An 18,251-nucleotide genomic window follows, 5' to 3' on the forward strand; every position below is an offset into this window, starting at 1 on the left:
TATCCCACAGAAACAAATGTTACATTTTTAGATAATAAAGAATACTCCCTGTTATCCTTGTTCCATGCCAGACAAAGGGATATTTTCCAGTTCATTTTGTTATTATCCACCAAAAAAAAATCCCTGGATTGATATATTGAAACTCTAAGAAATAGTCTGCAAGAAATCTAGACAGATTTTTTAAAAAATGTTACTCTATTGTAGTTTTAACTTTTGTATGTCGTTAAATATATTCCACAACCTTTGGCACTCTGGCAAAGTTTATGAAATCCTTCTAAGAAAAAAGTTTAAATGCATAAAATAATAAAATATAGGATTAGAGAGCAAATGAAATAAATTGAAATAGTTACAAAATATTTTAAAAATCAAGTTTAAAGACCACAAGAAACTCCTGCCATCAAGAAAAAGAAGACAAGATGCTTTCAAACTTTCTAGCCAAGGATCATTTTTTATTACCCATAGCTGAATTTATTTTAATTAATTCTATTTGTTATGGGCTCTGAGGGATTCATTCAGCAAATTACAAAGGTTGTCAGGGAGAAATACATATACAAGTTATGAATGAAACCATGACAAAGTCCTCTTTCACATATAATTTTGATCAGAAAGTTTAAGGAATTATTGATCATAGAAATAACTGAGAAAGACTCTGTAAAGGAATGAAATTATTAGGAAGCGTGATTGATGAAGAAGCTGGGTTTCTAGTATGGGCTATCTCCCTCATTTTCTAGATAACATTTTACCTAAACTCAAAGGAAACTGTATTCTAAACTCCCTGGAGATAGACCAATTCCAGCAGAGAGTTCTACTATTTAACAAAATGAGAGGGTATTGGAATGTCCTTTGGTATCACAGCATCTCATTCTCATTTTCTATAATGGAATCTACTCATTAAACTCATTAAAGAATGAAAGAATACTTAGATTCACTTCCTATTTTTACATCCATTTGCTCCTTCCCCATCGTTTGCACAAATAGCTTTTATGTACCTGTTCAAACTCGTATATACAACTATTTTTGCATTATTTCAATGGTTTATATATTTACATATTATTTAAGAACAGCAAATATATTCTCATAAGATTAAATAAAAATAGCATGTGTTATCTCTGTTGCAATCATTAGCTACAGAAGGTAACTTCTGGAAAACTCTCTTTTTTTATCCTTGGAAAAAATGAAGACTAACTTTCTTTAAACAAGGATTTCAGTTAGGTGTTGAGAACATCAAGAAAAAAAATGGAGCAGTTCTTGCCTTCAAGGAACTTATATCTCATTAATTCTTATTTTATATGCATATGTTAGTTGTCTCTATAACTGAGAAGGAAGTGAATTTGTTTATTGATTTTTTAAGTTTTTTTATTTTATTTTCATATTTATTTTTAATTTTTTTCAAGTTTCATGTAAAACAATTTTTTACTTTTGTTTTTAAAACTTTGAATTCCAGATTCTCTCCCTTTCTCTCCACTCCCATCCCCACACCTTTTTAAGAAAACTTAAGTGAAGTTATGTAAAATAATTCCATAAAAGTCTTTGTTGTAAAATAACATTATCGAACCCCTTAAAAATGAAGTTAAAAAAAAACAAGCTTCAAATTGTATTCAGACATAATTAGTTCTTCCTCTGGGTATGGATAGTACTTTTCATCACAAGTGTTTCAGAATAGAATAGTCTTGTATCATTGAATTGCTTAGAATAGCAAAGTTATTCGCAGTTGATTATCCCACAACATAGCTATTAGTATACTACTTATCACATTGCTTGTGTGTATGAAGGACTTTACAATTTTTTCTGAGTGTTATCCTGGTCACCATTTCCCATAGAACAATAATTTTCCATCATAAACTCAAATCACAAATTATTCAGCTATTCCCATGTCCTCAATGTTCATTTCTTTGTTCTGAAAAAAGAAATATGATGATTTTTTTTTGGTACATAAAAGTCCATTTCTTTTTTTCTTTATAGTTTGTTTTGGGATTCATGCCTAGTGGTGGTATTGCTGAGTCAAAGTATATGCATGATTTCAGTCATTTGGGCATAGTTCATATATTTAGATCATTTCTCATTTGGAGAATGATCCTTGTTTTTTTGTTGTTGTTGTTGTTGTTTTTTTGTTTGTTTGTTTGTTTTTTGGGGGGGTTACTAAGTTCCCTATACATTTGAGAAATCAAGCTTTTATCAGAGGAACTTGTTTCAAAAAAATTTTTCCCAATTAATATTGCTAATAGTATTGTACTTGTTTAATCTATTCCTTCTATTCTTTCAACCTGATCTTCAAAAGTGTTTTACTACTGATCACCTCCTTTCCAAATATACTCTCTTTTCTATCATCCTCCCCCCTTCCATATATGTTTCCCTTCCCACTTTCCTGCATGGCAAGATGAATTTCTATACTTCTGAGTATGTATGAGTATACTCTGAGTGTGTATGTTTTTCCTCTTTGAGCCAATTCTGATCAAAGTAAAGTTTACTCACTCTTCTTCCCTTCCCCCACTCCTCCTCCATTGTAAAAGTTTCTTTCTTGCTTCTTTTATGGAAGATAATTTATACCAGTCCCTTTCTTCTAGTACATTCCTCTCTTACCCCTTAAATTTTAGATATGACCCCTTCATATTCAACTCACACATATGCCCTCTGTCTATATATACTCTTTGTAACTGCCATATGAGAAAATTCTGAGTTACAAGTATCATCCTCCTATCCATGAATGTAAACAAATAAACGTTGTTAAGCCTCTTCTGATATCTCTATTTTGATTATTCTTATTCTTCTCCTGAGTCCTAATTTGAAAATCAAAATTTCTATTTAACTCTGGTCTTTTCATTGTAAATGCTTGAAAGTCTTTTATTTCATTGAATATCTACTTTCCCCCTGAAAAATGCTGTTTTGTTGAATAGGTGATTCATGGCTATAATCTTAGATCCATTGCTCTTCAGAATATCATATTCTATATTCTCTGATCCTTTAATATAGAAGAATATACTTTAATTGTTTCTTTCCAGATGATTGTAATATGTATTCCTTGACTTGGGAGTTCCATAATTTGGCTATAATATTTCTTGGAGTTTTCATCCTTGGGTCTTTTTGAGGAAGTGATTGATGGATTCTTTCAATTTCTATTTTACTGCCTGGCACTAAAATATCAAAAATTTTCTTGATAATTTCCTTTTTTTTAATTTTATTTTATAATAACTTTATATTGACAGAATCCATGCCAGGGTAATTTTTTTACATTATCCCTTGCACTCACTTCTGTTCTGATTTTTCCCCTCTCTCCTTCCACCCCTCCCCTAGATGGCAAGCAGTCCTATATATGTTAGATATGTTGCAGTATATCCTAGATACAATATGTTTACAGAACCGAACAGTTCTCTTGTTGCACAGGGAGAATTGGATTCAGAAGGTAAAAATAACCCGGGAAGAAAAACAAAAATGCAAATAGTTCACATTCGTTTCCCAGTGTTCTTTCTTTGGGTGTAGCTGCTTCTGTCCATCATTTATCAATTGAAACTCAGTTAGGTCTCTTTGTTAAAGAAATCCACTTCCATCAGACTACATCCTCATACAATATCATTGTCGAAGTGTATAATGATCTCCTGGTTCTGCTCATTTCACTTAGCATCAGTTCATGTAAGACTCTCCAAGCCTCTCTGTATTCATCCTGCTGGTCATTTCTTACAGAACAATAATATTCCATAACATTCATAGACCACAATTTACCCAGCCATTCTCCAATTGATGGGCATCCATTCAATTTCCAGTTTCTAGCCACTACAAACAGGGCTGCCACAAACATTTTGGCACATACAGGTCCCTTTCCCTTCTTTAGTATTTCTTTGGGATATAAGCCCAGAAGTAACACTGCTGGATCAAAGGGTATGCACAGTTTAATAACTTTTTGGGCATAATTCCAGATTGCTCTCCAGAATGGTTGGATTCGCATAATAACTTTCTATTGTCAGAATCTTTTTCTATTGTTGCTCATTGTTCCAGTCTATTACTTGACTTTTAATGCTTTGTTAAAGAAGGCCTCCATTTCCAGGTTGGACGTCCCAAGCTATATTCAGAGATCCTCTTAGAGAACTGACCACAAGCATTGTTTCCTACCCTGGAAATATGAAAAATATCCCTTCCCCACTGTGGATGTAAATTCTGGTGTGCTAAAGAGGCAGAGTCCTTCCTCAGAGTTAGTAAAGATACTTCCTATGAGCTGAGGCATCTAGAAGGCCCTGCTGACAGCATTCCCCTTCCCCATTCCTGATTTTTTGGTTTCCCAAGGCCCTCTCACTCTACCAGCAAATCTTTCCTGCTGACCATCCAAGTTGTCTTTGTTATCACTGGGTTGAAGTGTCTAGAAACCACCAATACTTCTACTGATTCAGGTATTCAGGGCCTGTTTTTGCTTTGTTGGAGCTGGATCTGGGGTCAGGGCTGGAGCTGTGCTGGCATGGCCTGTGCTGGGACTGTGCACTAGACTCCTAAATTGATACCACAGATCTTTCCTGCTAACTTTCTAAGTTGTATTTGTCTGGAAAATATTCTACTTCATCTTTTTGTATGTTTTGATGCTCTGAAATTTGTTTATAGTCATTATTTAAAGGAATTTGGAATGGTTTTGAGAGTCCCTGCCTTTATGCCTCCTTTGGTGTGTGAATTTAAATGTTTTAATTATTTTGTTCCAAGTATGACTCCATTTTAAAAATAGATAACTGGTCTTTAGATTACTGAAAAGATTTGCTCACTTTTGATTTTTCTTTGAAGCTAATTCAAGAAACACAACCTCTGGAACTTCATGGGAAAGAGCAAAAATGATAGAATAAAGAAATCACTCAGTTGAACTATCTCAATATTCTCCTTGGAAAAACTTTAAAATTATGGCTCAAAATGAATTCTAGAGTGGCAGAGAAAACACAAGATCCATAGGAATTCTTCCTGCTCAAGGCAACATAGGAGGCTGGAAACAGAGATTTGTAATATGCAAAAGGATGCTAGAATAGGGCCCACCTGGATTAACCATCAAAGGTAAGGCTAGGTGGTAGTAATAGAAGAAACAGCAGTTTTAGGAGCTCTCAAGTTCAAGGTGGGAAGAGAATATGGCAACTAATCAGAAAGAGATTTCAGGATACCCCTATGATAGCATTCAATGGAGTATCAAACTGGTTGGCAATTCCATTGCCTTTACCTTGAGAGGAAGTTATACTTCTGGTATCAAGGGAGGAAGGTTCTAAAAAAGAATATCAACTTCAATACCAAAAAGTCAGGGATTTTCCTGAGTTAAGGCCATAATGCAAACAAAGAGAACAGTAACCACATGTCTGCCCAGATCATATCACTTTAGAAGCCCTGAAAATTTCCAAACCCTGAAGTAGCTCTGAAAATAATAGTGCAAAAAGCCTGAAGCTTGAGTTAGTATCCCACCCATCTCCCCAGAACCCAACACTATTATAAGGTTCCAAATTGAGAAATAAGCTAAAAGAAATGACCAAATAGTGAAAAAAATAAAAAGAACCTGTTTTGAAGACAGAGAATGTTAAGATACAAATTCAGAAGACAATAAAGTCAAAATAGCTACAAGCAAACCCTCAAAGAAAAAGAAATGTAAATTGGAATTAGCAAAGTAAGAGTTTCTGGAATAGCTAAAAAGATATTTTCAAAATCAAATGAGTAGTTGAGGAAAAACTAGGTAAAGAAATGAAGTCAAAGAAAATTAGAAAAAAAATTAATTCTCTCTTGTATTAATTCCTTATTATTGATTTAGTACCAATGGTTTTTTTTTTGTTGTTGTTGTTGTTTTTTTGTTTGTTTGTTTTTTTGTTTTTTTACCTTTTCCTCTTCCTCATCCAGAAAGGAAATCTTGGGCAAAGTTTTACCCAGGATAAGAAAGTATAAAAAATTCTAAGGTTAGACAAATGGATAGATTCCTGTTTATTGCGTTTGACCTAGGATAGAGGTAGATTCTGTCTTTGATATGTATATTTATGTCTCTTTTATCAAGGCTTGGATGATCCAGGTCATATACCCCCCAAGACACTCATTATAATGTTCATTCTCATTATAAAAGTATCATCCACATCTCTTTTTTTATTTACTTATTTTTATTAAAGCTTTTTATTTACAAAACATATGCATGGGTGATTTTTCAGTATTGATCTTTGCAAAACTTTCTGTTTCAAACTTTTCCCTCCTTCCCCTCAACCCCTCCCTTAGATGACAGGTAGTTTAATTCATGTTAAATATGTTAAAAATATATGTTAAATCCAATATTTATATATACTTATTTAGACAGTTATCTTGTAGTACAAGAAAAGTTGGATAAAGAAGGAGAAAAAAAACTGAGAAAGAAATTGCTTAAATAGTCTCATTTCAGAAAAAGAAATAGAACAAGTTATTAATCAGCTTTCTAAGAAAAAATCTCCAGGGCCAGATGGATTTACATGTGAATTCTACCAAACATTCAAAGAACAATTAATTCCAATACTATATAAACTGTTGGAAAACATAGGGAAAGAAGGTGTCCTACCAAATTCCTTTTATGACACAGATATGGTGCTGATAGCTAAACCAGGTAGGGTGAAAAAAGAGAAAGGAAATTATAGCCCAATTTCCCTAATGAGTATTGATACACAAATCTTAAATAAAATAGTAGCAATGAGATCACATTTATATTTAAAATAACTAATTCTGTATTTCCAGACATCTTATTTACCCTAAGTTATGCTTTTCTCTTTTTTTTTCACCCTTCCCTCCTCCTCAGTATTTTGCTTTTGATACTCACCTCCTTCAAACAGTTCTCCCTCTTTAGAGCCCCGCCCCATTTCTTACACCTTTATTCTAATACTTCGGCTTCCCCTTCTATTAGTTTTTCCTTTTCCTTCCCCCCTTTCCCTCTCACTTCCTTATAAGATGAGACAAGTTTCTTTGTGAAACTAAATATGTCTGATATTCTCTCTTAGAGCCAAATCTGATGATAGTAAGATTCGTAGAAAGCTCATCCCCGTCCCTTCTTTCCTTCCATTATAATAAGTTTTCTTTGCCTCTTCATGAGATATATTTTCCCTTATTTTGCCTCCTTTTCCCACTTTTTTCAGTACTTTCCACCTCTAGTTTTATTTCTCAAATGGAGGAAGAATCAGTATATTCCTCATTCAGTCTAATATACCACCATTGCCGATTATGCAATAAGAAAAGCAAACAGATGGAAGAAGGAGATTACACAATCAATCAGCCAAAGGCAATTGGAGGGGAAAAGGGGATTGCAATTAGGAAAATCAGAGTTGCATCCCATAGAGACTACTGAGATATCCCCTGGAGAGGTGAAATCTGTTCCTGTTCAGCCTATGGATCGCTTGCCTCCAGGCACAGTAGGCTTGACCATTTCACCTCCTGAGGGTGCTTACAAAACAGTGGCCATTCACACACTGATGTGGGAAACTGGGGAATTTGTAGCTAATATCCCAGTCACTAACACAGGTAGACAACCTGTGATTTATCAACCAGGAGAAGTAGTAGCATCAGGCTTACTATTACATACCCCTAATAGACAATCTGATGATAGTTGCCCTATCACATTGTATCTTTGATGAAGGACTGCTGTGGGGTGCCTCTTTCATAGCAAAAACTGTTATTTCCAAGGGTTTTTGAGTTACTCTTTCAACCACATTGGATAAAGCCAGTTCAACTTCTCTCAAAGCCTCTCCAGCTTCTTTTGTAAGCTGGCATGGTGAATTTAAAGCAGTGTCTCCCCTTAAAATGTCATATAGGGGTTGCAATTAATTGGTAGTTAAACCTAACACTGGACACATCCATTGAATATCTCCTATTAATTTTTGGAAATCATTCAAAGTGTTTAACTTCTCTGTTCTTAAAGAAAGTTTTTGTACTGTAAGTGCCTTAGGATATACTTCATATTCTAAATATTGAAAAGGAGCATGCCTTTGAATTTTTTCTGTAGCAATATGCAGTTTGTAGTTTCTTAGTGTTTCTGTGGTCTTTTGTAGGACCACATTTGTTCCTCATGTGCACATCCCAATATATCATCCATATAATGTAATAGCATAACTTTTGGAAGTGCTTTTCTTACTGGATTAGGATCAGAGGCTTTTCCACTGAGATCAGGATCAGAGGCTTTTCCATGAAATCCACTGAGGGCCCTGTCAGCCCCACGTTGGGTACCAAAATGTGGTGTTCTTGTTCTTCTTTAAAATAAAGGTTCTCTCTGGGAGCAGCTTTCTCGGGGAGGTTTTCTGGAGGCAGCCTTAGTTTCAGTTAAAAGTAATAATCACCCAAAATGCAGCCAGGTGATAAAATGCAAATGTTTATGTTCTCCTTCCAAAATAGCATGGTTACTTTTTCTTAGTGGTTACTTTTTTCTATCTTTCTGCTTGGTTCCAAGAGCTCCCTCCGAATGTCTCCAAATCCAAAGGTTTGTCCTTCAGCCTCCAGCCAGCCAGGTGGAAAATGAAACAAATCTCTCTTGCTTCCTTCACTTGGGGCTCAGCTAGCTTTCTGGAGAGCCTTTCAGACCAGCTTGGTCCCAGTGGGGGAAGTGCAGGAGCCCCAGCCACCACAGTGGTGTGAGATGAAGTCAGTCTGGTTGCCCCTCTAAGAGAGGGCTTCTCCTGAACTGAGTTGGCACTCCCCTCTCAAGTCTTTTCGTCTGAACTCACTTGACTGGCTCACTGAAGCTGTATTTATGCTCCTTCTCCAAGAGTGGGATTGTGGGATACGAGAGAGTGGGATTATGGGTTTCCTCCCAGAGTGTTCTCTGGTTTTAAGAGCTTCAAAGGAGGTGTGAATTCCAATGAGTACTTCTTGCTTATATGAGCTCCCTAAAGGTGTGAACACAAGCATTATTGTCTTTCAGTTCTACTTAGTACCTTGTTTCTTCTGGCCCATAACATTTCCTTGTAGGATCAGATCAATCATATTGAATCATGCTAAATTAGATAATTATTGTCTCTATCAACTCTAATGACTTAACAGTTTGTAAAGATTCCAACATACCACCTATTTTTACAAATAAAAATAGCAATAAAAAAATAAACAAACAAACAAAACCACCATAGTTTCAAACCTGCAACTCTATGCCAAGTCAGTAAATCCTTCCTAGATGCACTTTGAATAAAACAATATAGCTATCAAGGCCATAAAGAGAAATCTCATCCAAGTAAAATGAAATTGAATTATCTTAATAAACAGCCAGACTGATTAACATCCTCCCTCATCCCCAAAATCTCAAAACATTTCCAATATCTTTCCATCTCTAGTTTCTTTTTCATATTATCACAATAAAATCAAATTTTACCCTCATTCACTCTGTATACCCATAATAGAAATATAGTTCTCAAGATTTCTTTCCTTTTTACCTTTTTATGCTTCTCTTGAGTTCAGTGTTTGGAAATCAAATTTTTTGTTCATTTCTGAGCTTTTCATTAGAAATAGGTGAACGTCACCTATATTATTGAATGCCCATCTTCTTCCCTGAAAGATAATACTTATTTTAGCTGGATAGCTTATTCTTGGCTATAATCCAATTCCCTTTGACTTGCAGAATATCTGATTCCAGACCCTTCGATGTTTTAAGGTAGAAGCTGCTAGGTCTTAGATAATCTCAACTGTGTCTCCTTGGTATTTAAATTGTTTCTTTCTGGCTGCTTGAAATATCTTTTCCTTAGTTCAATAATTCTGAAATTTAGCTACAATATTAAATTAATAATTAGTAATCATAATTATAATTTTTATGTGAATTGTGAATGGAATGAACTCCTCCAAACTGTATTAGAAATCAGACCCCAGCAATAAGTTATTTGCAAGAAACATATTCGAAACTAGGAGACATAGAGAGAAAATAAGAGGCAGGTGCAGAATTTATAATGTTTCAGCTGAGGTTAAAAAAAAGGCAGAGGTAACAACTGTAATCAAAAATAGACCTAATTAAAACAAGTAAGCAGGGAAATTACTAACAGGTAATTTTGCCAACTGGTGCCACAGATAATGAAGTAAAATCATTACTAGACATATATAAATGAAATGTCATGACATTCATTTTCTTAAAGAAAAAGTTCAGTGAGGTAAAGGAAGAAATTTAAAACTATGATTAAAACTATGCTAATGGAAGACCTCAACTTTCCCCTTCTAGAATTAAATAAATTTAGTCAAAAAATAAATAAGAAAGAAGCTAAGGAGATGGAGATGAATAAGTTAAATATAATAGACCTCGGGTGAAAATTAAATGGAAACAGAAAGGAATATATCTTTTTTTCTCAGCTGTACATAGTACCTTTACAAAATTTGACTATGTATTAAGGCATTAAAGCCTCATAAACAAATGCAGAAAAATAAATTTTATAAATATATCCTTTTCAGACCACAATATAATAAAAATTACACTCATAGGAACATAATTTTTTACACAGATTTTATTTTATTCTATTTTTATTATAGCTTTTAATATACAAAACACATGCATGGGTAATTTTTCAACAATGATTTGGAGAAATATGTATATATATATATATATATATATATATATACACACACACATACACACATATGTTACATATGTATATATATATATATATATATATATATATATATACACAAATATACATATATTTGTGAGAAAACTATTGTTCTGTTGTGTTCAGATAGTTCCTGTGCGTGTCTTTCAATTTTGTTTTTATTGTTGTTGTTCAGTAGTTTTAGTCATATCTGATTTTCTGTGACCCTATTTGGGATTTTCTTAGCAAAGATATTGAAGTGGTTTGCCCTTTTTTTCTCCAGTTCACTTTCCACATGATCAACTAAGGTAAATAGGATTAAATGACTAAACCAGGATCACATATTTATTTTTTAATAACTTTTTATCGACAGAACCTATACCAGAATAATTTTTTACAGCATTATTCCTTGCACTAACTTCTGTTCCGACTTTTCCCCTCCCTCCCTCCATCCCCTCCCCCAGATGGCAAACAGTCCTATACATGTTAAATATGTCACAGTATATCTTAGGTACAATATATGTGTGCAGAATTGAACAGTTCTCTTGTTGCACAGAAAGTATTGGATTCAGAAGGTAAAAATAAACCTGGAAGAATAACAAAAATGCAAACAGTTTACATTCATTTCCCAGTGTTCTTTGGGTGTAGCTGCTTCTGTCCATCCTTGATCAATTGAAACTTTATTAGCTTTCTTTATCGAAGAGATCTGCTTCCACAGGATCACATATTTAGTGAGTGTTTAAAGTCAGATTTGAATTCAGTTCTTCCCCACCCTAGGTCCAGTAGTCTATCCATTGTGCCATCCAGCTTATCTCATTAGATTATTTTATTTTTAATTCATTTTATTTATTTTTTTTTAATTTTTATTTAATAATTACTTTATATTGACAGAATCCATGCCAGGGTAATTTTTTTTTACAACATTATCCTTTGCACTCGTTTCTGTTCCAATTTTTTTCCCCTCCCTCCCTCCACCCCCTCCCCTAGATGGCAAGCAGTCCTTTATATGTTGGATATGTTGCAGTATATCCTAGATACAATATATGTTTGCAGAACCGAACAGTTCTCTTGTTGCATAGGGAGAATTGGATTCAGAAGGTATAAATATCCCGGAAGAAAAACAAAAATGCAGATAGTTCACATTCATTTCCCAGTGTTCTTTCTTTGGGTGTAGCTGCTTTTGTCCGTCATTTATCAATTGAAACTCAGTTAGGTCTCTTTGTCAAAGAAATCCACTTCCATCAAAATATGTCCTCATACAATATCGTTGTCGAAGTGTATAATGATCTCCTGGTTCTGCTCATTTCACTTAGCATCAGTTCATGTAAGTCTCACCAGTCCTCTCTGTATTCATCCTGCTGGTCATTTCTTACAGAACAATAATATTCCATAACATTCATATACCACAATTTACCCAGCCATTCTCCAATTGATGGGCATCCATTCATTTTCCAGTTTCTAGCCACTACAAATAGGGCTGCTACAAACATTTTGGCACATACAGGTCCCTTTCCCTTCTTTAGTATTTCTTTGGGATATAAGCCCAATAGAAACACTGCTGGATCAAAGGGTATGCACAATTTGATAATTTTTTGGGCATAATTCCAGATTGCTCTCCAGAATGGTTGGATTCGTTCACAACTCCACCAACAATGCATTAGTGTCCCAGTTTTCCCGCATCCCCTCCAACATTCATCATTATTTTTTCCTGTCATCTTAGCCAATCTGACAGGTGTGTAGTGGTATCTCAGAGTTGTCTTAATTTGCATTTCTCTGATCAATAATGATTTGGAACACTCTTTCATATGAGTGGTAATAGTTTCAATTTCATCCTCTGAAAATTGTCTGTTCATATCCTTTGACCATTTATCAATTGGAGAATGGCTTGATTTCTTATAAATTTGAGTCAGTTCTCTATATATTTTGGAAATGAGGCCTTTATCAGAACCTTTAACTGTGAAGATGTTTTCCCAGTTTGTTGCTTCCCTTCTAATCTTGTTTGCATTAGTTTTGTTTGTACAAAGGCTTTTTAATTTGATGTAATCAAAATTTTCTATTTTGTGATCAGTAATGGTCTCTAGTTCATCTTTGGTCACAAATTTCTTTCTCCTCCACAAGTCTGAGAGATAAACTATCCTGTGTTCCTCTAATTTATTTATAATCTCGTTCTTTATGCCTAGGTCATGGACCCATTTTGATCTTATCTTGGTATATGGTGTTAAGTGTGGGTCCATGCCTAATTTCTGCCATACTAATTTCCAGTTATCCCAGCAGTTTTTATCAAATAATGAATTCTTTTCCTAGAAGTTAGGGGCTTTGGGTTTGTCAAACACTAGATTGCTATAGTTGACTATTCTGTCTTGTGAACCTAGCCTTTTCCACTGATCCACTAATCTATTTCTTAGCCAATACCAAATGGTTTTAGTGACTGCTGCTTTATAATATAATTTTAGATCAGGTACAGCTAGGCCACCTTCATTTGATTTTTTTTTCATTAATTCCCTTGAGATTCTCGACTTTTTATTGTTCCATATGAATTTTGTTGTTATTTTTTCTAGATCATTAAAATATTTTCTTGGAAGTCTGATTGGTATAGCACTAAATAAATAGATTAGTTTAGGGAGTATTGTCATCTTTATTATGTTCGCTCGGCCGATCCAAGAGCACTTAATATTTTTCCAATTATTTAAGTCTGACTTTATTTATGTGGAGACTTTTTTATAATTTTGCTCATATAATTCCTGACTTTCCTTTGGTAGATAGATTCCCAAATATTTTATGGTATCAACAGTTATTCTGAATGGAATTTCTCTTTGTATCTCTTGCTGTTGGGTTATGTTGGTGATGTATAAAAATGCTGAGGATTTATGGGGATTTATTTTGTAGCCAGCTACTTTGCTAAAATTATGAATTATTTCTAATAGCTTTTTAGTTAAAATCTCTGGGGTTCTCTAGGTATACCATCATATCATCTGCAAAGAGTGATAGTTTGGTTTCCTCATTGCCTACTCTAATTCCTTTAATATCTTTCTCGACTCTTATTGCCGAGGCTAGTGTTTCTAATACGATATTAAATAATAATGGTGATAGTGGGCAACCTTGCTTCACTCCAGATCTTACTGGGAAAGGTTCCACTTTTTCCCCATTGCATATGATGCTTACTGATGGTTTTAAATATATGCTCCTGACTATTTTAAGGAAAAGTCCATTTATTCCTATGCTCTCAAGTGTTTTTATTAGGAATGGATGTTGGATTTTATCAAATGCTTTTTCTGCATCTATTGAGATGATCATATGGTTTTTGTTTGGTTGGTTATTGATATAGTCAATTATGCTAATAGTTTTCCTAATATTGAACCAACCCTGCATTCCTGGTATAAATCCTACTTGGTCATAGTGTATTATCCTGGGGATGATTTTCTGTAATCTTTTTGCTAATATTTTATTTAAGATTTTAGCGTCAATATTCATTAGGGAGATTGGTCTATAATTTTCTTTCTCTGTTTTCAGCCTACCTGGTTTAGGTATCAGAACCATGTCTGTGTCATAAAAGGAGTTTGGTAGGACTCCTTCAATCCCTATTTTTTCAAATAGTTTATTTAGCATTGGAGTTAATTGTTCTTTAAATGTTTGGTAGAATTCACATGTAAATCCATCTGGTCCTGGGGATTTTTTCTTAGGGAGTTGATTGATAGTTTGTTCTATTTCTTTTTCTGAGATGGGACTGTTTAGGATATTTACTTCTTCCTCTGTTAGTTTGGGCAAGCTATATTTTTGGAGGTATTTTTCTATTTCATTTAAGTTGTCGAATTTATTGGCATAAAGTTGGGCAAAGTAGCTCCTAATTATTGCTCTAATTTCCTCTTCGTTAGTGGCGAGTTCCCCCTTTTCATTTTTAAGACTAACAATTTGATTTTCCTCTTTCCTTTTTTTAATCAGATTTACTAAGGGTTTGTCTATTTTGTTGGTTTTTTCATAGAACCAACTCTTAGTTTTATTAATTAATTCAATAGTTTTTTTACTTTCAATTTTATTGGTCTCTCCTTTTATTTTTAGAATTTCAAGTTTAGTGTTTGACTGGGGGTTTTTAATTTGTTCCTTTTCTAGCATTTTTAGTTGCAAACCCAATTCATTGACCTTCTCTTTCTCTATTTTATACAAATAGGCCTCTAGAGATATGAGATTTCCCCTTATTACCGCTTTGGCTGCATCCCATACATTTTGGTATGATGTCTCATTATTATCGTTTTCTTGGGTGAAGTTATTAATTATGTCTATGATTTGCTGTTTCACCCAATCATTCTTTAGTATGAGATTATTTAGTTTCCAATTATTTTTTGGTCTACTTCCCCCTGGTTTTTTGTTGAATGTAATTTTCATTGCATCGTGGTCTGAAAAGGATGCATTTACTATTTCTGCCTTACTGCATTTGAATTTGAGGTTTTTATGTCCTAATATATGGTCAATTTTTGTATAGGTTCCATGAACTGCTGAAAAGAAAGTGTATTCCTTTCTGTCTCCATTACATTTTCTCCAGAGATCTATCATATCTAACTTTTCTAGTATTCTATTTACCTCTTTGACTTCTTTCTTATTTATTTTGTGGTTTGATTTATCTAATTCTGAGAGTGCAAGGTTAAGATCTCCACTATTATAGTTTTACTGTCTATTTCTTCTTGCAGCTCTCTTAGTTTCTCTTTTAAGAATTTAGATGCTACCCCACTTGGTGCATATATGTTTAATATAGATAGTGCTTCATTATCCATGCTACCCTTTAGCAAGATATAGTGCCCTTCCTTATCTCTTTTAATTAGATCAATTTTTGCTTTAGCTTGATCTGAGATCAGGATGGCTACCCCTGCTTTTTTGACTTCACCTGAAGCATAGTAGATTTTGCTCCAACCTTTTACCTTTAACCTGCATGTATCTCCCCGCTTCAGGTGTGTTTCCTGTAAACAACATATTGTAGGATTCTGGCTTTTAATCCATTCTGCTAACCGCTTCCTCTTTATGGGGGAGTTTACCCCGTTCACATTTATGGTTAGAATGACCAATTCTGTATTACTTGCCATCTTGTTAACCCCGGTTTATGCTTTTCTCCCTTCTTTCCCCTTTCCCCCCTTCCCAGTATTAAGCTTGTGAGCACCACTTGCTTCTCACAGCCCTCCCTTTTTAGTATCCCTCCCCCTGCCTTAGAGTTCCTCCCCCTATCTTACCCCTTTCCCTCCCAGTTTCCGTATTCCCTTCCGCTTAGCTTATTCCTTCCCTTTTCACTTTTCCCTTCTCACTTTTCAATGAGGTGGGAGAAGTTTCACCATAGATTGAATATGTCTTAAGATTTTTCACTTAAAGCCAATTCTGAAGGCAGTAAGATACCCACTATATTCATCCCCCTCCATTCTTTCTCTCAGATATAATAGGTTTCCTATGCCTCTTCATGAGATGTAGTACCCCCACTTTACCCTTTTTCTGGTACAATGTCCTTTCCACATCAATTTCTAGAACAAGGTATACATGTATTCTTTATACATCTATATAGTCAAAATATAGTTCCCAAGATTAATCTTTACCTTTTTAGATTTCTCTTGAGTTCTATATTTGTAGATCAAACTTTTTGTTAAGTTCTGGCTTTTTCATCAGAAATAGATGAAATTCGCTTACTTCGTTGAATGTCCATCTTCTTCCCTGGAAAAAGATGCTCATTCTCGCTGGGTAAGTTATTTTTGGTTGCATACCAAGTTCCTTAGCCTTTCGGAATATCATATTCCAGGCCCTTCGATCTTTTAATGTGGATGCTGCCAGATCCTGGGTGATCCTTATTGTGGCTCCTTGATACTTGAATTGGGTTTTTCTAGCCGCTTGCAATATTTTTTCCTTCGTCTGAGGGTTCTGGCATTTGGCCACTATATTCCTTGGTGTTTTGATTTTAGGATCCCTTTCAGTGGGTGATCGATGAATCCTTTCAATGTTTATTTTTTCCTCTGTTCCTATGACTTCTGGGCAGTTCTCTTTGATAATTTCCTGGAAAATAGTGTCCAGGCTCTTTTTTTCATCATGTTTTTCTGGGAGTCCGATGATTCTCAGATTGTCTCTCCTGGATCTGTTTTCCAGGTCTGTTGTCTTCCCCAGAAGGCATTTCACATTCTTTTCCATTGTTTGATTTTTTTGGATTTGCTTGACTGATTCTTCTTGTCTCCTCTAGTCATTCAATTCCAATTGTTCAATTCTGATTTTCAATGAAGTATTTTCTTCACTCACTTTTTTAAAATCTTTTTCTAATTGTCCCATTGAGTTCTTTTGTTCTGTGGAATTTTTTTCCATTTCGCCAATTTTGTTTTCCAGTTCACCAATCCCATTTTTCAAGGATTTTACTTCTTTATCCACTCTCTCTTTACCTGACTTCTCCAGGTTCTTTTGCCAAGCCTCCCTCTCCTTTTCCCAAGCTTCCCTCTCCTTTTGCCAAGCCTCACTCTGCTTTTCCCATTTTTCTTCTAGCTCCCTTGTGAGAGCCTTTTTAATCACTTCTATGAGGTTCATCTGTGCTGAGGAACAGACGATCTCCTTCTTTGGGGATTCACCTGGGGACTGTCTGTTTTTAGTCTCCTCAGGATTTAGAGTCTGCTCTCTATCTGTATAGAAGCTGTCAAGGGTTAAAGTCCTTTTCAGCTTCTTGCTCATGCTGTCTAATAATCAAAGACAAACTAGCAAAGAAAAACAGAAAAAACTGGAGTCTTTCTTTGGGGGGGGGCTGGGTGTGTTATCGAGCTTCCTCTCCAGACTGCGGAGGCAGCAGTGAGGCACTGGCAGGACTGTGCTGGGCCTGCGCTCTGAGATCCCAGAGCGTGCTGAGTCACTGTGGCGGGGGAGGGGGGGCAGCCAGGTCCCGAGAGACTCCAGCTATTTGGGGTTGTATTCTTCAGCCCCGGTGTTTTTAGCTTCTCTGCTGGGCTGCTGACTTGCTGCTGGAGCAAAGTATCCAGTCCTGTAGCGAAGCTCTCCCCGCAGAGACGGCTGCGATCACTCCCCACCCCCTCTCCAGTCTGCTCCCGTGCTCTCACTGCCGCTGCCCGCCGCCTGCGCCCGATCTAAAACCGCCCCAGCCCTCCAGTAAAGACAGACCTTTCTTGGCGGATCTCAAGGATGGCTTCTCTTGGTAACTATTTGTGGGGTTTTTTTTTCAGTCAAGCATTAATTCAGAGGCTTGTAATGAAATGGATAGTGAGAGAAAGTGTGGAGCTTACACAACTGTGTGCCTCCTCTCCGCCATCTTAACCGGAAGTCCTAATCAATTTTAAATTTATGTTCCAGAACCAGCTACACCCTGAGAAAGAACACTGGGGAATGAGTATGGACCACAACATAACATTTCCACTCTTTCTGTTACTGTTTGCTTGCATTTTTGTTTTTTTCTTCTCAGATTATTTTTACCTTCTTTTTAAATCCGATCTTTCCTGTGTAACAAGATAACTATATAAATATGTGTACATATATTGTATTTAACATATACTTTAGCATATTTAACATGTATGGGACTATCTGCCATCTAGGGGAGGGGATGGGAAGAAGGAGGGGAAAAGTTAGAACAGAAGGTTTTGCAAGGGTCATTGTTGAAAAATTACCCATGCATGTGTTTTGTATATTAAAAGCTATAATAAAAAATAAAATAAAATAAAATCTGTGTAAAAAATTATGTTCCTATGAGTATAATTTTTATTATATTGTGGTCTGAAGGATATATTTATAAAATTTATTTTT

This window comes from Antechinus flavipes, chromosome 5, assembly GCF_016432865.1.
Source record: "Antechinus flavipes isolate AdamAnt ecotype Samford, QLD, Australia chromosome 5, AdamAnt_v2, whole genome shotgun sequence".
Lineage (NCBI taxonomy): Eukaryota > Metazoa > Chordata > Mammalia > Dasyuromorphia > Dasyuridae > Antechinus > Antechinus flavipes.